At 37.0% G+C, this 21,959-nt stretch overlaps 1 long non-coding RNA gene across 1 annotated transcript in view; it reads left to right on the plus strand.

Moving 5' to 3' along the window:
* Nucleotides 1-1,476: 1,476 nt before the first annotated feature.
* The window catches only part of LOC131423944 (uncharacterized), a 46,269-nt gene continuing 25,786 nt past the window's right edge, over nucleotides 1,477-21,959 (plus strand). Inside the window, exon 1 of the long non-coding RNA XR_009226160.1 lies at nucleotides 1,477-1,568. This is a non-coding gene — a long non-coding RNA (uncharacterized LOC131423944). The remainder of the gene's footprint in view (nucleotides 1,569-21,959) is intronic.

Below are 21,959 nucleotides of genomic sequence, written 5' to 3' on the forward strand. Positions count from 1 at the left end.
TACCCTTTTTGTGAATTTTTAACATTTTTGCTCTTTTTTTATTCCAGGAATAACATATGTTAGTCTTCTATATCATTAAAGATTATCTTTTTCATAGTTTGCAAATTAGAAGCTCTTTCCTCTTTTAAAATCTCTTTCTCATAAAAAAATTAACAATTATCTATATGACTGGCTTTTCATTTCCATATCTCCTATTCATTTCTCAGCCTCTTATAATTTGGGTTGCATTATTCTTTAGTCCTAAATTCTCCTTCATACTAGCAGTATTCTTACTTCAATTCTATCATTTCTTAGTTCTGTTGTATGTATTTTATAAAATGTTTATGACAACAGTTATTCACAAATAAAAACAAAAAAAATTTAGGGGTCGGGGCTGTAGCCAACAATACAAGACTCTGGATTCAATCCCCAGTACCCCACCCCAAATTATCAAAGTCATGTTTAGACATATGTTAAGAAAAATGGTCTTGTAAGTCTCATAATGGAAAAGAACAGTTTTTTGTGTCTCTCAAATATCCTGGATACTGCTTATTGGAGGAAATCACTTTCAACTCTTTTAGATGGTTCCTATGGTATTTATCTCTATATTTTTAAATAACAAGCCTGTTTCTGTGCATGACCATTAATCTGGGATTTTGTTGTTATTTTTTTTTCTTTTTTTTCCTGTTGTAACCTATTGGGTCTCTACTATGAAAAATGATACATTAGATTTCTCTACTCCTTTTATACACATATTTCTTCACCTTTCATCTTCCAAACATGGTTACCTCACAAATTTTATCACATATTTTACTACTACAACATAGAACGGTATGTTCTAATTGAATACCAAATTCCCCACCAGAAACTTAAATCTTCTTACAATATGTTCCAACAAATCAAGTAACTATTTGGTTGCATTATTTTCCTTAGTCCTCTTCCAGTTTGCACTGGGTTGTCCTTGAGGTTCACTGGGAAGGAAAGTGTTAACAGCAAATCTATTACTTTCACCTCCCCTCCTTGGGGACACCTGAGGCAAGCTTGACCTTTGAAATATACACCTTGAATCATGCCTGAAATATAAATATAGCTAAAAGATCTATAGGGGTTCTGCAGCAATCCCTATGCATTGATTCACCACCTAGGAATGCTTTCAAAAGGAGGTACCTAGAATTTTCATTATAAATAAACCTGCAGCTTGTAGATTGATGGGCTACAGCTGCATTGAGCAATGGGAATTAGTCATATAGTCAAATTATGACTATGTGACAAACAAGGTGTGTAGATTGAGAGACTCAAAATGTAACAGCTTCCCCATGTTAGCTTCTGAACCCAGATGTAGTCATAGCAAAGCCAGAAGGGGAAGGGGACCGGGACAGCTGTGGCTCATGGCTTTAGGGCCCCCACATGTGAATGTGTCTCCCTTTTTGTGCTCTTTGACAATCACTATAATGCTTCCTTTGACTCTGATTAGCCATCTGGGTCTTTGTGGATCATGTACTGCTACACAACTGTTATTCTCTCATCTCCATCAACAGGAATCCTCCTTGTCTCTCAGTTGTGCTGAATTCCAGTTCCCTGATTCTCCTGTGAGTATCTCCTGGAATCTTCTCCTTCATTTTGTTGCAGAGCATAAACTCTGGAGACAGAGTTCCTGGGCCGACTTCCTTAACAGGTTTTGTACTTTGGCCGTATTGCTTAGTTTCTTGTGTCTCAAATTCTCTAATCTATAATATGGGATAGTAATATTTGTATCAAAATAGGCTGTAGTGAATAAATGAACTATGTAAAGCATTTAGAAAAGTTCATGGCAAAAAGAATTGTGTGAGAAGTGGCTACTATTTCTATTGTTGAATCATCTCCTCCAACAATTGCAGGGAAAGGGGTATGGGAGAGAGAAATCCCTTAACCATCATGTTGAAAACTTGTTTCTAACATACTCTGTGACCTGAGAGTTTAGCATAATCAAGAACTGCCAGTTGGAAAATATTGCCCCTTGGGTTTGGAATTTGTTTCTCCATTTTTTTTTCTAGTTTCTGTTGTTGCTTTTGAGGAGACGGATTCTATTTCAGTTCTCAAATCCTTTATGAGAACTCTTTTGTTTTTCTTCTCTGGATGCTTTCAAATGTGTCTTTGTGCATAGTGTTTGTAAATTCTGCAATAGTGTGCCTTAGTCTGAATCTGTTTTCCTTTGTCTCTTGAACTTGTGATAATCTCTTTATATTTAGAACTTCATGTTCTTGGATTTTAGGAAATTTTCTTGATTTTTTTTTCCTTGTCATTGTTTCTTTTGAATCTTCATTTCTTAATTTTTTATTGGTGATATACTGGTTTTGGAGATGATTTATCTTCTCATTTTCCAATTTGTATTTCTCACTTTTGAGCTGCTGTTTGCTCTACTTTCTTACAGGTCTACTAATCTGATTTCTAATTCTTCTATGATAACTTTTATTTCTTCTATTACATTACCAAGGTCAATCTTTTTGATTTTCTTAATGTTCTTATTTGTTCCATTCTGTTCTGGTTTCATGGTTAATAGAAAATTATGTTTGTATACACACACACAAACACACACACACACACACACACACACACACATATATATATATATATATATATATATATATAAAGTAACATACACACACATATACACAATCGTAGTTTTTTTGTGTTAAATTCTTTCTTTACATGTATAATGATCTTTGGCCATTTGTATCTAAAGGTGAGGCACTAAAAAGACTATTGGCATATGAATTAATGGTGAGGATGTGGTGATTGTAAGATTTCCTTTGTCATTGTTTACTGAACTGAATGCTAATGATTTGTATTTTTATGTGATATATTTCAACGCTTCAAAAAAGGAGACTAGCAAAGGGCTTTTGTCCAGGGGTGGCTTCACTATACAAGTAAACAGCAAAGTGCTGTTGTTGATGGTGACATAATTAATTCAGAAAGCAGAGTGTTGCCAATCATGGGTCTCATCTCTTGGGCAATACTTTACCCCAAAGGAATCATCTAACATCTAGCTGGGTATGTACGGTAGGCATTGCCAGCAGTATTCTGAAACCTGAGTAGGGACAGCAGCTTGGCTTCTGCCCATTTATTAGTGGGTTTTCACATGGCTTCTTGTTTTGGGAATGACTCCTGTTCTAGCACTTCCTGGATCCCTGGAGTCTGGAGTTTCCTAGCTTTGACCATTCTGGAGAGTCAACATGTAGCCTACCACCTCCTTGGGCAGGAGGTAAGTAAGTCTCTGGCCTATATGGACGTGAGGAAAAGACATAAAGATTTAATAGGTTTTTTATTTTTCAGAATCTAAAACAGTCCCTCTGTATTTGGACTGATTGACATCTTCCACCTTCAATGGGCCCAGCCACCTACAATTCTTGAATTTTTCATAACATTATGAAATTTGGCTCTAGTTTTGGCTTTTTAAAACATACTGTTACCTTTGTTTGTTTGTTTGTTTTTTCCCTAGAATGTCACATCAGGTACCTCTTATGTTCCTCTGATTTCTAGCTTTTTGTATGTCATTGATATATCACATTTGCTCTTCTCAACTGTTTTAGTTTGCCTTGGAGGGTTTCTTTTTAATCCATTTATTATCATTGTGGTGGTATTTCAGGGGAAATCAGAAGTAGCTGCATCTTTTCCATTGGTGTTGCTTGACTAGAAGTGTCTATCTACATCACCTATTCCTGGTCTGGAGCTCACATTCTCTTAGACTTCCACAATCAGATTCACAATGCTGATTTTGGACTCTGCCCCCCTCCCCTTGTCCTTTCCAGAGTCTCTGGGTTCATGTTTCATCTGCCTTCATCAGGGTCCACATGAGTGATCTACAGATGCCCTGAGTTCATCTCAACCCAAAAAGAACCCATTATTTTTTACTTTACTGCTATAAAAGATTGACAGATATTTGATTCTTTCAGCTACTTCATTATTCCTTATTTTAATTCATGACCAAATTCTGTTACTTCTACCTCCAGGATTTGTTTTAGCAAATTTGACCTCTTTCTACTCCTATCACTCTGCCTTGGAGCTGGACAATCAAAATGGTGCCCTAAATTTTTAGACTATTAAAAAAAAAAGAATCTGTCATATTTTAATTAATTTTATCATTATGGTAGAATCAAATCCAATCTTCTTGGCCTAGCAATTTGAGATCCTTTATAACCTCCCTTTGGTATAGCTTTTTGGTATTATCTTTTATGAGGATTCTCTTAACTTATACATTATCAATCTCCCAGCACAGATTTGGTATATCCCCACTCTGGGTGTAACACTTCTCCAACCCCCCTAGTTAGCTCCTGTTTTCCCTTTGGTAGGTACTTTAATTGTCCAGGGCCGTTATCTCTGATATCTTCTTCCTTGAGAATACCTGCTTCAGTTTGCATTTGAACACTCTGATTACTCCATTGAGGAAGGAGATTGAAGAGATAGTGGTTACTCTAAACAAATGTCAACATGTTCATTGGAGTAAAATTTTCTTCAGAGAACCAAGGTTGATTGAACAATAAGGAGATAACTTAAACATGGGCTTGAAGTTTAGTATTATCAGTGGCCAAAGGAGAGTGGCTAAGGAGATTGGCAGGTGAGTAGAAAATGCTGTGGTTAGAGAACCCAAGCAAATTCAAAGGCCTTCAAAGTGAGTTAAACCCAGCATCTAAGCCTTATAGATAAGAAATCACCATGAATAATTTCCTGAAGTCAAACTGAAAATACTCATCTCTGAGTGGGACGAAAATTTCTGAGAGAATAATCAAAACACAACTGGAAAATACCATCCCACGAACTTGGTGTCATGATGACTTTACAATTCTTTACAGTCATAAACTATTTAATGTACTTCAATAAAATCTTGGAAAAGGCTGAAGAACATGTAATTTTCCTTGGCCAAAAAAAAAAAAAAAAAAAAAAAAGAAGAAGAAGAAGAAGAAAAAGAAAAAAAAAAAACCCTGGCTTAAACACAGCGAAAAGGTTTGTGTGGGTTCAAAAGGGGCAGCAAAGACACTGCTGTTTTTTGCTATCATTGGCTTGATGTCAATTTTTGTGTCCAAAACAAATGAATCTGGATGGAAGTAGTTAAATGACTGAAGTGAACTAGCCCAATTCTTTTAAAGATATTATTGCTCTGCTGCTATCCTCCCCCATTTGAAATCTGTATTGGGAGATAGAGACCACTTCAGTTCAATGAGTCACTTTTACTTCCTAGCCAGGACAATTAAACTTCTTGTATAAAACATGACCTAAAACCTGCCCTTCACCACATCATCCCACCTCAAAAACCCCCAGGGGTCAGCTCTGACATTTCACAGCTCACAAATTCAATTTCTCAGCTGGTAAAGCCAACTTAATGCTTTTACAAATGAATGCTAGGTTATTGAACATTTTTGTTTTAAATATTTTTTTTAATTGATTTTGTTTTTTTACATTCACGACAGCGTTTTTCTTCTTTAATGTTTTGAGTGATATAGAAAATGTGTTGTCAGTTCAACTACCAGCTTGAATAGCATTGCACATGCCTCTTTGTCAAGTTGGAGATGGCATTCCTGAGCCAGCTGCAGGGAGAATAAGAGAAAGGCAAGCACATTGTCTGTCCCCTGCTCCTCTTCCTCCATGCCCCTATCGCCAAGGAAAGTAAAAAATAAGGGAGGAGAAATCCTACTAAACATGGCCCAGAAACAAAGATGTATGATATATCTGGTCAGTACTCCTGATGGCTGTGTGAAGTCTTAGAGGTTAACTACACTGTGCTACCAGTTACTGAAACAGTTAATGCATTTTGCAAATTTGCTGCTTCTTTATTGTTAGCAGCTGAGCAGCATTTTCCTCTTCCTCCTTTCAATTGTTATTGATGTCTTGCCATATTTTACATACAATCCCCTAAACAGCATTAGCTCATTTTTATTCCAGTTTTGCAGATTAGCTCATCTGGATTATGTTCTTTGGTGCATTGGTGTTGAGTGTTGATTATATCTTAATTTTTCATTCTTAAAGGCATTCCCAAACATAACAGTACCTAATAAGTCTGATCTTTTTACACCATGTGTTTGAACTGTGCACAAGAAAGGACTGCCTAACTTTCATTTCTTCACTTGTGGCTATGTCTAGCAGGTGGATTCACGCAAAGGAGGAGGAGTATTTTAGATTATTTTCCTGATTATTTTTTCTTTTTGGTGGTGCTGGGGATTGAACCCAGGGCTTTGTGCATACAAAGCAAGCACTCTAACCACTTAGCTATATCCCCAGCCCTGTTTTCCTATATTTCTTATTTCTGAAGTCCAACCTCTTTCTGGAATGTATATTTGACATGATTGTATGAAGATTCCATTTCCATACACTTTAATATAATAGAGATCTCTGCCACTTCATTTGACAATGAAGAGCTTTTCCTTTGTTTGAGACAATTTTATTTACACTTTATTCAAACATATGCTTGATATATCCTACTTGGTATTTAGAACTCAGTTGTGAAGACAACAAATTAAATTCAAATAAATTATCCGTAAGTACTTGGGGGACATTGCTATTCTCTTCCCCCAACCCCAATGTGCCACACAGTATAATTGCAAATTGAGTTACCATTCCTTTTTTCTACTTATCCCAATTATAGATTTCAGAGTAAGCATGCATAGAAAGATCCTGTGCCACCCTGTTCTGAGCCTTTCCCCTTAGGCATAGGAAGGGTAATTTCTGTCTCCATCTCTATCTCACTTCTGTCTCTGTCTCTGTTTCTACATCACCATCTGTGTAGCCAGAGTGCGAGTGTACGGATCTTTCTTCAAGGGCCTTTATTAGCCATCTGTAAAGAACCGGACAAAAAAGATCAGAAGGCTCAGCTCCTTTGCCTTACAAGTCCAGAGCTGAGAGTAGGGAGAAGAGAAGTTCAAAAAGACACATTTCAATTAAATAGACTAAGTGTGGGAATAAACAGAGTGGTATGAAAGCTGACAGGAAAGACCGACTAGCTCTGTTTGTGAGTTGGGGTAGGTTTCACAGAGTGGGTGAGACCTCCTGATAGATGAGTAGGAGTTTGCAAAACAGAAATGCGGGTGGTGGTATTAGAGCAGAAAGAACAGTATGTGCAAAGCCCTACTTAGTAAAGTGTGTGGTGTGTTTGGGGAATGGCAAGAGAGCCCATGTGGCTGGAGTTTGGGTTGTGTGGGATGCAATGGCAGAAGCCCAGGCTACAGGAATGGAAAAGACCCATTGGCTCATAGTCCCTTTTCTCCATCTCTTCCTTCTCTATCTCAAAGCCAAAATGTCCATGATGTTCTCATCCATGACTGGCCCAGGAAAATGGATTTAATCTCTTTGAACTAAAAGAAAGGAGGTCAAGAATGGAGACAGACTTAAAGCCAGGTCACAACCTTTCTTCTCAATAGCCAAAAACTTTAGTTTTACATGTGAATGTCTGTGTGCTTTTTAAATTTGAATTACTCAACGTTTAGGTAATGTTCTATTTTTAATCTGTTTGCTTGAATCACCCATTCCTCATCCTTAAAATCATTTCTCTAGATCTAAAAAAGAATAAAATGTCATTTGACGTACCTTCATGAAATTGCACTTGACTTATTATTCAAGATTTGCAGCTGGCATTGGAAGGAGTGATGAAAACAAATTATCTATGAAGACTTTCCTCTTTCTCCACTCTCAGTCAAAAGGTTTTTCCCTCCCCCAGAGCAAACAATTATATCTTCAAGAAGTGATCATTTAATTTCTTATTCCATTTAGCCCCAGCATTACAAGAATGCCTTTCAATTACAAAAGGTATTTATTCTGTTGCAGTGATGGCAGCAGAAATTATATAACTGCAATTCCATATAATACCCCCCGCCCCCCGCAATACGTTTCTCATTTAGGGAAACATTAAAGTTGTATTTTGAGAGAGCAAGAGTTTAGTTCACGAGATTCTTTTTACCAGAATACTTTACAGAGCCAAATGCATTTTTTTTATTTGTAGATATTAAGTTAACCACAAAACACGCGCATACTGTGTTTTATAAGATATCAAACAATGAAGGCCAAGTTATCCTTGAGAAACAAGTCATAAGCCAAGATTTGAATTCAAAGGTATGGCATGTAGTCATCTAGTAATTTGTGTTGAAACAGGAAATCCGAAAGGAATTTTTTAACTTGAAAAATACTGGTCAGAATATCAAAAGTGGATATAATTTTAGTAAATGAAGTCTCATGCATGTGCCATGAAACAAAAAATTGATTATAGAGCAATGCCAATAGAATATGATGGTAATTAAAATATCACAGAACTTGTAGTTTTTAATTGAAAACATCTTTGTTTAATCTTTTTTTTGGAGGGGGGTGCCAGGGATTGAACTCAGGGGGACTTGACCACTCAGCCACATCCCCAGCCCTATTTTCTATTTTATTTAGAGGCAGGGTCTCACAGAGTTGCTCAGTGCCTTAATTTTGCTGAGGCTGGCTTTGAACCCATGATCCTTCTGCCTCAGTCTCCAGAGCCAATGGAGATTATAGGCATGTGCCACCACACCCAGCTGAAAGTAACTTTATTTAATCTTCAATATTTTTTTTAAAAATCAAATTGATATAGAATTTTTAAAAATATCTAGAAGAGAGGATTTTGAATCAAGAAAATGATGTTTAAATGGATGAATATGCCTGTTACCCTGATTTGATCATTACACATTATATAGCTGTATTGAAATATCACATAATGCCCCCCAAATATACACAATTAATGTCAATTAAAATTAAAGTATTCCAAATTGCTTATATAAATATAGATAGATAGATAAATATAGATATATATAAACTTTTAAAGTGCTGCATTCATAAGCTATATAAAATTTGATATATTCATTTTTACCTCAAAATAATGTAAATTTAAAATTATTTCTTCATCATATTTAACTGCCTATTTTAAAATGTTGTGTTTATAAAATTCAATTCATTATTATTAATGTTCAGATGTAAATTATACTATACTCTGGGACTATGTTTTAGTTATGCCTATGTTCATTTTCCCTTAATGATATCATATAAGTTCATAATTAAAGACGCAAAACATAATAGCCATGGATTTATTTGTTAGCCCCTTAAGAAGACGTCATTTTGTGTGTGTGTGTGTATGTGTGTGTGTATAATAGTTTGTAATTTACACAACAATCATGTCATTACTGGCATTTGGCCAGTTGCACACAACCTATGTAAGGTTTGAAACCTTACATGGCGTTTTGCAAAAGAGAAGAAAAATAAGCCAAAGTTTTTAAGTGATCAGCCTGAATTCAAGGGGCCAATAGGTAGCAAAGCTGGATCTGACAGTCTATTAAGGTTTATATACACCAAGCTCTTAATAACTGCTGTGAACTACCTCACTGCCATTGAAGGAGTGGGTATAATTCCAGGTTGGACTTACAAAGTAGTCCTGATTTTCATGTTAAGCCAAAAGATTGACAATCATTAATGAGTCATCAACAGTAGAAGCCAGTGTAGTGAGAAAGTAAGAAACATTCAAATTAATGGTCTACAAATAGAATGATTTCTATTCCTTTTACACACACACACACACACACACACACACACACTACGGATTGAACCCACAGGCGCTTAACCACTGAACCACGTCTGCATCCCTTTTTCTATTTTATTTTGAGTCAGGTTTTTCCTAAGTTGCGGAGGCTGGCTTGAACTCCTGAACCTCCTGCCTCAGCCTCTCCAGACACTCACTAAGTTCTTAAATGATGGATTCCAGTGTGCCAGTTTAGCCACATCTCCTAAAAGCCCATGTTGGTCACTGATTCCTACACCTTAAAGTCCCAAGGAATGAGAATAGAAACCACAAGGACTTAGTTTTTAGTATTCTAGTAATACTCTTAAATAACTCTTTGGATCAAAACAATATCAACACTAACTTCTATTTGAAAAATGAAACATTTACTGTGAAAGTACAGGACTTATTGATGCACTTCTGTGATGGTTTAGATCTTAAATGTCCCCCAAAGACCCACGTGTTAAAAATTTGGTCCCCAGCCTGTGGTGCTACTGAACAGTTATGGGACTTTTAGGAGGTGGGGCCTAGCGGAGGGAAGTCCTAACTTGGTGGGGTTACCAAAAAGGGGATATTGGGATTTTGGGCCATTCTTCTTCTTTCTTTTTGCTTCCTAACCACCAGGAGATGAAAGGAGCTCTTCCACCATCCATTCCTACCATGTACAGTGCTGCTGAAAGCTCAGAGCAAGGTGGCATGCCACCAGGGACTGAAATCTCTGAAACCATGAGCCAAAATAAACCTTTCCTCCTTATAGGTTGATTTTCTCAGGCATTTTTGTCACTGTGACAGAAATCTAACACACTTTCTCCGTGCATTACCTTTTTTATATTTCTGGTGGCTGTAAGTCATACCTAAATTTTATTTTTTAAAAAGACAATTCTGTATCATTCATTTTCTTGTGGTCAGTGTCTACCCTATCACACTGATTCGTGTGAATGTTTCTGACACATAAATGAGTGCTACTCTTCTGGGAACTAAAAGAGTGATATCAGGATGCTGTGGAAGTCCTGCTGTTCCTATATGATTTCTTTTCCTCAGTATGTCAATATTTCAGGCCCAATAGTCACAAAAGCAGAATAGTACAATAGTACACCAAAGCAGAAAAATACAGCAAAGCATGAAGAAATGTAGCATGGTCTACTTACCCCATTTATTCTCCTGGATTAGTCTGGCCATGTCCTCTATCCTGACCAGGTGGTTCTTTCTGCTTTTTATATTTTTCAAGCTTTGTTTATATTTTTATATAAGATTTTATGTAAAATTGATTCTCAATCTTGCTTCTGTCCCATGCTATAATTAAACTGCCATAATATTTTAGTGAGGATCAGATGCACTAAATAAAGTGGGATTCATGTGAATGTTCAGAGCATGGTGAGTTTTGTTTGTTTGTTGTTTTAGACTGAATGACTTTAGGCAAGTTATTTTATTTTTCTGAGTCTCCTTCCCTCAACAGCAATATGGGGAATAAAAATTCCCTGGAACCCCTCATAATTATTCTAAGGTTAAATTGTGAAAATGAATGTAAATTTGTGAGAATGAATGTAAAGCACTTAGTGAAAAATGATTTGCAACAGAAACTTACCCAATTAAAGGTGGTGGTGATTATTACTATTGTTACTAAAAAAGATGGTGTTTATCACATGAATTGTCATGTGCCAGCTGTCCAATCATGTGCCTTTTGTTAGAAGTCCATCTCTCAGACCCTACTATATCATTTTAGCAAAAATAGAATTGTTCCACTAGTTTATAACACCAAGGTTATACACTTATTAAAAAAAAATCATTGAAAGAACTGCCAGGCATTCTTGCTAAATACTGCTTAGAGAATAATAAAACCAGTTTCCTATTCTGAAAGAGCTGACTAATGAGTTGTAATGCTACCTAGAAACTAGTAATGCTATATGATTATACATTGGAACCAGGTCAGAAAAGCACAGGTAACAAAGGTAGGCAAATCTAGGTTCAAAAATCTACTGCATCATTGACCACTCAGGAAGTGGCTGAACCTAGAGGCCTCAGTTTCTTTATCGTCAGGTAACATGAACTTGGTTTTGGAGAATTAAAAGTCAAGTACGTAAAAGGCAGGTACTGTTGTGATGCCTGACACACAGTGTTATTCAATGAGCAGTGACAATTAACAGAAGGATGCAATAGATAATTTGGATGGAAAGAAGTTAAGGAAAACTTTTTAATGCAGAAAATGCATTATTTATTGATCAAATTTTAGTGATGGGTATTAAAAACAGGGCCTCACACATACTAAGTACTTGCTCTACCCCTGAGTTGCTCCCCCTAACCCCAAAGAATGAAATTTTAATTGGTCCTTTAATGAAAGAACATTCTAGTGCCATCTGCCTGGTGCATATTAATTTTTTTGTGATCAATTTTACATAATTCAAGATTATTTAGAAGGTCAAAATAAGTTCATCAGTCAGGTCCAACATTCAAGGTTAACCTTAAGAAAAAGAAAAAATAAATATGAGACATATAAAAGAACAACTTTCTATGTCCTGACCTTGAAGTACATTTCCAGAGGCCTTGACTCCTACTTGTGGGAGTGAATTTCCTCAACTCACTGGGAACCACATGTTTGCCTGCTCCCTGGGGCTGTGTCAGACCTGCTGAACCCAGGTCCATCAGAGCCCAGCTTTGCATTCTGTCAAAGGGCAGCCCAGCAGAGGTTCTGTGATTTTTTTTTATTCTTTCTTTTCCTTTCTTTCTTTCTTTTTTTTTTTTTTTTGTTTTAAGAGAGAAGAAAAAGTGTTCTGAGAGACACACGGCTCAACAAGTTGAAATTGGAATTTATTCCTGGTATTACTTGGATTTTCAAGAATTTTTGGAAATCTTGCCTTTCAGCCACAGCTCTCCTCAGCATTATGAGTTATTTGCCAAATTCATTTCAAGCTTTTAAATTTACAGTTAAAAGAGGAATTAAAAAAAAGTCTTTCATTTGTTCCTAAGCTGTTTATTTTGCTTGTAAAACCAATCATAATGTCTACCCAATAAAAAGAGAAATGCATAAAAGTTATAACTCCAGAAAAGTTAACTGTTGAAGACTGAAATTTCCCCAGGCAAAGCCAGGAGTCATTTTAATGAGACAGAGGTTTCTCTTTGAACTTGGGAGGGCACAAGCAACAAACTTGCTGAAAATATTCTCTGTTTATGCTGCTCTAGAATTCTCCCCTTCAAGAAAGACTGCTACTAAGCTTGGGATTGGAATTGCTGACCTTTAAGGTCCAAGCAGGCAGAAAACTGATAAGAGTCCTCAGTTTGTTCTGTAGCACAACAAAAGCCATTTAAAATGTAGCCTGGTGTGAAGAGCTTGGTTGTGGCTTGGCATGGTCCAACATGGGGCAGGGTAGTGGTCAGTGCATCCGGTGGATGTGTTTTTACCTTGTTCCTCCTCTACCCTTACTCATCAAATGAACACCATTGCTAACATGTGCATGTACACCCACACACCACACACACATACACACACCCCTACCTATATAGCCAGACTGGAAATCTGTGAGTTTGAAACCAGAGACAACATTGCTCCTCCCACTCAGCTAAATGCCCAGAGCAAGACCTATAAACACACCAAGCAGCAAAATCTTGACAGAAATGGGGGGCAGGGGTAAAGAAAAGCCACCTTTAAAAGGCGTATCATCCAATTTGTTTCAGACCTACTAAGACCAGCACTGGCCATATGGGATCTTGTTTTGCAAAAAAAAAAAAAAGTCTGGACACAAATCAAGGGTTTTGTTTCTTTGGGTTTAAAAACTTTTCATCACTTTTTCCTTCTAGCATGAAAATACAACACTAACTACTTTACCAGGAGAGGCAAAAGTGTTTGAAAAATAATTTCACCCCCTGCCAGTGCCTGCTATTGAGATCAGTGTCGGTTCCAATTTGTTCCTGACTCTCAAATTATTTTTTTTTCCTCATTGGGAATTTTCTCCTATGTGAATTGTAAGGTGAAACATCTGTGGCACAAATAAACAAATAAGTAAATAAAATAACTTTAAATGGGAAAGTTATGTCCTGGAAGATTTCTTTACCCCGTACTTTCTAATCTCCTCCTTTGGATGATTAATTTTAGTCCCCAGAATGGTCTGGTGGATGTAGAAGGCAACTCAGTGGTTGGGCTCTCTGAGAAGGGGCAGAGGCTGTACTCTGGCCTCATCATAAAATAACATGCGTTAGATATATTCTTTTCATCTTCAAAACACAACTTAGTATCTTTGTCCCTTAATTGTTCTTGTGGGGTAGATTGCTATTATCCCTGATTCAACCCTGACTCTTTGTAACTCTTTTCACTGAATACCCTTCTCTTGCCTCATCCTCTTCAAGTGGAACTGAAGCATCCATTTGTGAACAGTACGAATAATGGTAACAATAATAATGTGAAAAGGAGAATGCTGTCATACTCCCAGATATGCTATCTCCATCCCTCTGTCCTCTGGGGACACCTGGACCACTCCATTTTTCTCTCCATAGAGAGAAGTGTGTTTCCCACAGTGTAGCAGAGACTCACAGGAAATACGATGCTCTTGGAATGAGGAAGACATATTTCCTCAGATAGCATCTTGGGGGAATATTTGAGGATAGGATGGTGACTTAGGGTAACAGATCTCTGGTAGCAGAGGGTATTAATGCTCAGTACTTTCAGGGTCTGGCACAACCACTTGCTCACATGTGTCCTTGAGAAAGCTCCTTAATTGCATCAAGTCATACTTGCCACCCATGCAAAATGGGCATAATAATACCCCGGATTTCATGGGCTGGTTGAAAAGATCTGGTGAGGTCAAGCGTGTAGAATGCCCCTCTCCTGCTTGGCACATGGAAAGAGGCCAATAGGTGTCAGCTGTGGCTGTGCTGCCCTGCTGAACTCACATGCTGGTGGATTCCTTTTTTGTAGAATAATCCTGAAATTCTTGAGGACCTATTTGCACTTTAATACAAGGCAGTGAAATAGAGGGGGCTGAACATGAGTTTTATAGAAATGTATTTAGTAATTCCTTCATGTGAAAACTTTGTGGCAGTTTGAGATCCATTAAGCGACATCTCTTATTGGAGCTTATACCCCTCCCTGGGTAGTTTGAGGACTAGGATAATGTGAATAACTATCTCAATTCCTACTAGGTGCTCAGAAAATGTCACTCCCCCTCTTACACTTTATATTCTTATAAATGCAAATAACTTTAAAACTCCCAGGATTTAAAAAGTCCTTTTATGTATTTGCTTTGTGTCATCTTTTCAATGAAAGCTTTTAATAAACTAGAGCACTGCATGCCAAAGATATCCTTAAATTACAATTACGTGGCCAGTTATGGTGATGTGTAAGCACCCTGTCAATGTGATTTGCAAGGTGGGGACAACAGCGAGGCTTATATGACCAGGTTTTTGTGAGGACTGAATGGGCTCAACAGAAGCTTAGAATACTGCTCAACACATGTTAGATGTTTTCAAAGTGCTATTGTTTTCATTTTTATGATTAAAATCTTATTCAAAATTAAAGCACTTTAATTCATCACCTTGTTTCAACACATTACTCTTTAGCATAGCATTTCAGCACTTAATTGGATACATTCTGCAATACATAATGATGTGATTTCTATGTCTACTCTTATTTTACTGTACATACTCTGAAGTTAATTCCGCATCTGCTTGACTAGACTATGGTACTCAGTTGTTGGGCCAAACAACAGTCTAGATGCTTCCTTGGAGATATGTTTTTAGATGTGCAAATCATCTATAGCTAATTTAAGTAGACTTTAAGTAGAGAAGATTACCTTTCATATGTGGATGAGTCTCATACAATCTCTTGAGGATGTTCCCAGTAAAAGTGAGATTTCTCAGAGAAAGAAGGAATTTTTCCTCAAGACCGCAGCATCTACTACTGCCTGGATTTCCAGCCGGCTGGCCTGCTCTATGGATTTTGGATTCAAGACTAAAACATCAACTATTACCTGAATTTCTAGCCTGCCAGCTGGCCCATACTTACTAGTCCCTAAAATAGTGTGAGCCAATTCCACGAGTAAATATCAATCTCTCTTTCTCTCTCTGAAAAAGAAATTTCCCAGTGAATCTGTTTCTCTGAGAATTATGATATGTATGCCTTGTTTCTTTAATTATAACAGGGTTGGAAAACAGTGACCCATCTGCTAAATCCACCCTGCCACCTATATTTGTAAATAAAATTTTAGTAGAACACATCTCTGCTCATTCTTTTATGCATTGCATGTAGCTATTTTCATGCTATAATTGAATAGCAGAAAAGTTGCAATAAAGCATATGCCCACAAGGCTTGAAATACTTACCAACTGGCCCTTTATGAACAAAGTTACTGGCCCTTTATGAACAAAGTTACTGACACTTGAAAAACAGTGAAAACTGCATGACCTCAGAAGATTGTCACACCTTTGTAAAGAAGATTTTGTGGACTTAAGTGTAGATAAAACACTACTAGAGCAACCAAGAAAGCTTTGGGGTCATGTTCCTGTGGAGAAAGAGAATGCAATAGAAGATTTCTTCACAACAATGATCAAGGTCAAGGTGCTTTCCTGTTTGTGAACAAGGTGTTGACAGGATGGTCCTGTTGTTTTTCTTAATAGCTCCCTCCTACAGCAATGTCCTATACTATTAAAATGTAATTTTTATTTAACCCTATGTTTTTGTTCTAGACAATAATCCTAAGGCAATAAACTTAAAAGAATTCTTTTTTTTTCCTCCCCAGTCTAGGAATTGAACTGAGGATCCTGAGCATGCTAGGCAAGCATTCAACCACTGAGCTACATTCCTAGTCCTTTTTCAAATTTTTGAATTTTGAGACAGGGTCTCACTAAGTTGGCCCAGGCTGGCCTTGAACTTTCCAACCTTCTGTATCAGCCTTCCAAGTAGCTGGGATTCCAGGCATGCATCAGGGTGCCAGGCTAGAACAAATCCTAATATTTCCCATCACTGTGACACATGGGAACCCTTTCTTTTCAGTATGTGGCACACAAAAATGTTGGATAAAATATAACAAAAATTGTGAGTACATGTATGTATGTGTGTGTATGTGTGTGTGTGAAAATAAACCACATGCAGAAACAAAAACCTCAAAATTAGAGACTTGAGTCAAAGTTAAAGCTGAGTAACCCTTAGGAGTCTCAAAACCTGTGTTGGAGTTTTAATGTCCACCTGCTGGCAGATATAGGCTTAAGTCTATGGAACTTAAACTCTTTAAGGAGTCTGTGCTGAGCTCCTTGCATAAGACGGTGAGTTGAAAAAGCCTGAAAAACCTCCACAGAAACATTCAGGGAGGTGTTTTGAGAAGTGGCCACCTGCCTGTAGCCATGGGTTGAAAACGAATTAGCCGCCCCCAAATCAGAATTCTAACAAAAAGTTATGTATATAACTCAAATTCCACTAAGAGGTTGGGGAAGTTGTCTGATCTGAGAAATAACCATAAACATTATTTTATACTAGAGAAACCTGTAGGTTCCTGGAAGTAGCAAATTAAAAACAAAACAACAACAAAAATCTGCTCAGACTTTTTTTTTTTCTCCTCCAATTGTTTCTTAAGGACAGATATGTAAAAGTGAAAATAGTGGTGTTCTGTGTTCTGATCACAAATTATCCTGTGTGGCTAGGAAAAAATTCTTTAAGGTCCAATTCAAACTTTATTTCATGACTTCCGGTCATATGAACCTCCTCCCCACTCCCAACATCTCTTCCCTGCATAAGCATTGCTTATGCTGTCCTTTGTCAATTTCTGCAGACTAAAACTTTCATACTGCATTATATTCACCTATGTAGTTTTTCATTTTCCTTCTAGAGGTGAACTATTCAAGACCAAGAACTATGCCTTGGTCACGTTTGTATCTTTTGCAAGAAACTTAAAAACGTCTCTGGGAAGCAGCAGAAATAATTATATTTACCTTTATTAGATATAAAAGAGGCAAGCAAATAGCTTTGACTATACCCTCAAGAAGCTAATAGTGAAATTGAATCAAAATTTAAGATGTTGATTATCTAGTTAAAGAACTTAGATGATTACCGATGCCTGAAAACTGTGTTTGATTAATAAGAAGAAATATTACAGACAGTAAGTCTTATAGGAGTTCAGGAAACCAATTTGGCTAGCTCACAATGGAGGAGTGTTAAAAGATAAAGCCAGAAAGTTTGGAAGGTTGGGTGAGGACAAATTATGGATAACTCAGGAATTTGGACCTTATCTTGTAGCTAGTTAATAGTAAACCATGGATGTTTTCTGTTCAGAGGAGTTAACCCAACGATCTAGTTTGGGATTATATTAAGCTGTCAGCAATGTGTAGGGATGATTGTGTTGGGTAAATGACATAAAACAAGGAACAGATTAAGGGACTATTGTAACCATCTAGATATAGGTGATAAGATCAATCCTAGACCAGGTATTTAGGATGAAAAGGAAGGGACAGAAAGGAATTCGCCAACAATCTCAAATATCCTTTTTTAAAAACAGATAATTAAAACCATAAATTTATTTTTAAAAAGTCAAGATAAAATTTGTGAATTTGTTAAAGGATAAGAACACTGTCAGATATCAAATATATAATAAAATGGATGAAACATGGTGATATTATTATTTTCCTTATACTGAATTCTTTAATAAGAAAGAAAGTAGATATTTAACCAAAGTGAAAAATGTTTCATAAATATCCATGTAACATGATTTGCCTGTTAATTCTCAACCAATAATTCTTAAAAAATTATTTTAGTAGAATAGGGTTCTAAAATTGAGGAAAGTATAGAGGTCACATATGGTTCTGTTTCATAAATCCTTGGTTATAGGAAGTTCATGTATTGCAAAGAAAAGCATTAGGAACTCTGGACAGATAAACTAAATTGATTTGTGACTTTATTGCCATGGGTAATGGCTTAGCAACTTTCACAGTTAGGAAAAACTATTGTGTCATTATAAAAGAATGCAAAGATCCTGTGTCTATGTAAAAAATATGACATTCATTCTGTCATGGAAGGACCTCAGGCTTAGCTGAATTGATGTGATTTAAGGTAACAGTTAACTTAGCTAGTTTCTTTCTTCTTTTAGTTCATTGCGAAGTTTTGTCTGTATCACAAAGCTGTCTCTTCTCTCTCTTTATCAGTTGAGCAATCCAAGAATACCATTCTTAGCCTTTGAGTAAGTTCTCAGTCATTTATAGAAGTTAGAGTTCAAAAGCTTTGGCACATTAGCATGAAATTCCATTCTTCTTCCCCTAATATAGTATAGTATTTTTAAACTTTTCTCTCTGCCCCAATCATTGTCATCATAAATTTAGAGATCATAATCAGTCTAGAGTAGCAGCTCATCTGCTGGAAGGAAAGTTCTTGGCATTTTATGTACCTGAATTAGAGAGTGTGAACCATGATGATTCATCCAGTACTCCCAGATGGGGAGTACAGAGGGGCTCAGGAAAAGCTCTTTGAAGATTGTGGTAAAAAGAGGTCATTTTTTCTTGGTGGTGGTGGTTGTTGTTTTGAGTCAGGCTAGCTAGAAGGCCAGTCTAGTGTAGACCATCTATCTAGGAGTCATGTTCTGTATTAGTTTGCTAGGGCTGCTAAAACAAAACACTACCTGCTGGATGGCCTAAACAAAAGACATTTATTTTCTCATAGTCCAGGAACCTAGAAGTCTGAGTTAGAGGAGTTGGTCGGTAGCATTGGTTTCATCTGAGGGCTTCTCTCCTTGATGTATATTGCTGTCTTCTCTTGGTCTTTAACTACCTGTGTTCAAATTAGTCATTTTGGAATAGAATCCATTCTCATTTTAACTTTTAATCACTTCTTTATACATCCAATGTTTAAATCCAATCACATTTTGAGGTACTGGAGGTTTGGACATATAAATTTGAGGTGGGGGGATAGTAATAAATTCAGCTCTGCTTCAGTTTGGGTATGGTTTGAATGTGTCCACCCCCAAAAATTCATGTTCTGGAAAACTGGTCTCAAGCATGGTGCTGTTGAGGTGGTAGAACCTCAAGATACAGGGTCTGGTGGAATATATTTTGGTCCTTAGGGGCATCACCCTTGAAATGGAAAGGATTAATGTAGTTTTTCACAGGACTCCAGTTACTTCCAACATTAGTCATATTGGATTAGGGTGCAAGGTTCTTATAAAAAGCACAAACTTGGCCTTTGAATATCTGTTTCTTCCTCTTTTACCATGTGACTTCTCTCTCACATGGGCTCCTGCTGTGGTGCTATCTACCAGAGGTGGGATTAATAGGTCACTTGATCTTGGACTTTGAGGCTTCAAAACTTAGAGATACATAAACTCCTTTTGTTCATACACGACCCAGCTTCAGGCATTTTGTTATAGTGACATAAAATCAATTACTACCAACCATTAAATGTATCCTCAGCCAAATTACTTAGCATTCTGAGTCTTAGATGTTTATTTGGAATTCACGCAATGATCAATTCTGAATAGCAAGTAATGACTGTGAGGTAAAATCCATGCCTTACATACCCAAAGTATGAGTGATTGTCCTAGTTTAAACCTATTTACATTAGTTTCTGCATTTTACAGTTACCTTAAAAATAATATTGGTTTATTTCATATTTTAAGCTACACATTTTTAAAATCTATTTTTCTTAGAGGAAGTACCAAAAATAACATATTACAAATAAAGGAATATTTATCTAGTTTGAATGTAAAAATAATTGAGATTTATTTAGAATTCATGTACTTGGAGGTCACTGCATAGCAAGACAGCATTGTACCCATAAATCTCTACATAAAGATATTTACTGATATTTCAGTTCCTCTTTACTCTCAATTTCAACATTAGCATAATCACTAGGTCTACCCTTTTGACCTAGTGATTCCCCAAAAGTGTATGTTACCCAAAATTCAATACCAAGCTGATGGTATGAAGAAGTGGGACTTTTGAGAGGCAATTATATCCCTCATGAATGGGATTAGTGCCCTTGTGAAAGTGACCATGGAGAATTTGTTTGCTACTTTTGCAGTGTGAGAATACAACTACAAAGCACCATCTATAAGGAATGGCCCCTGAACACACACTGGATCTTTGGAAGCATTGGACTTCCTAACCTCCAGAACTGTAAGAAGTAAATGGGTACTGCTTATAAATGACCTCAATTCTAAGGTATTTTGTTATAACTGCCATATGAACTAAGACATTCCACCAGCATCTATATGCTAAATATCCTGATAATATATTCTTTCCTCTTCCTCTGCCCTCCTTATATCATAGTTCAAGTCCTCAACCATTTTTCGGTTGCTGGGGTATGGGACCTAGACTATTGTAGTAGCCTTTTCGTTGTTTATTCTCCTCCCAGGCCTTTTTTGCCAAATTCATAAACTGTTGCAAAGCTGACCTTTCAAACTGTACCTGAGAATAAACTTTTAACTCATGTATAACCTATCAGTTGTCTGGTAGTATATAAAGTAACTTATCTGAGCTTTTTTATATTGGGATAAAACTCAAAGGTAAAGTTTATATATGTGAGATAGTATAAGCAATAACTAATGTTAACAGAAGCTGTACCATAGATAAAATTTACTTGACTGATCACTGTCATTGTATCTTTTTCTCTTTCACTCATACTTAGTCAGTCTATATCAGCACTGCACAAAAAATCAGGTTTGGGCTCTTTTTTAGGACCTCTAGCACCAGTGATTAAGATCCCTCCAGCCAGGTCTGTGTCTGTCCTCCAGCTCTTTGGAAGTCACTGGACTTGTTGTATCCTGGAATTCCCTTTCCTTTGTCCCTACTGAGAGCTTACCACGAGCAGATATCTGGTCTTGCCATAGCATTTTGATGGCCTCTCATATACCATGTATCCCTTTCGTTATTGGTTTGCTTGTTAGTCTCTCTCTTCACGTAAACGCGCCTCCACAGTCTTTCTTCACCTTTCTTTCTCCAGTGAGTGAACTCGTAATGTCAAAGAAATAACCACTTGAAATAAAAAAAAAATAAGAAAGTAAGGAAGTGACAGGTACTTTCTGCTATCTAAACATTTTTAATAGCTACCATATTTAGGGCTATCTTGCTGAAGAAAATAGAACAGAGGAAGAAAAGAAAGAAACCAGGAGCAAGTTTGGGAATGAAATAAGGAGAAGAGTGAGAGGGAGAACTCATCCTGAACTTGCACCCCTCTCCCAGGCTTCACTCACCCTCCCACCAAGGGCTAGGCCTGCATCCCCAAAGAGGGTGGTCCAGCCACTTCCACAGGACTCAAAACAAATGGGCTCCTCTTTCTGCCTTTGTGCTCTGTTCCTTCATCTTTTGATCTTTTTGAGAATGTGCCCAGCACCTGATCACTTGTTTGCACCTTCCCTTCCTGTTTTTGTCCTGATTCTGAATCTTGACTGATAAAATTCAGTCATGGGACCCATCTCTGCAGAGGCAGGTTGTCCATCATTCCAGACGAACCTTGGCCAGAAGCTCTGAGGCAGTGACTGGGAAGG

The sequence above is a fragment of the Marmota monax genome, unplaced genomic scaffold (assembly GCF_021218885.2).
Source record: "Marmota monax isolate L192 unplaced genomic scaffold, Marmota_monax_Labrador192_F-V1.1 WCK01_AAM20220418_F8-fsc00118, whole genome shotgun sequence".
NCBI lineage: Eukaryota > Metazoa > Chordata > Mammalia > Rodentia > Sciuridae > Marmota > Marmota monax.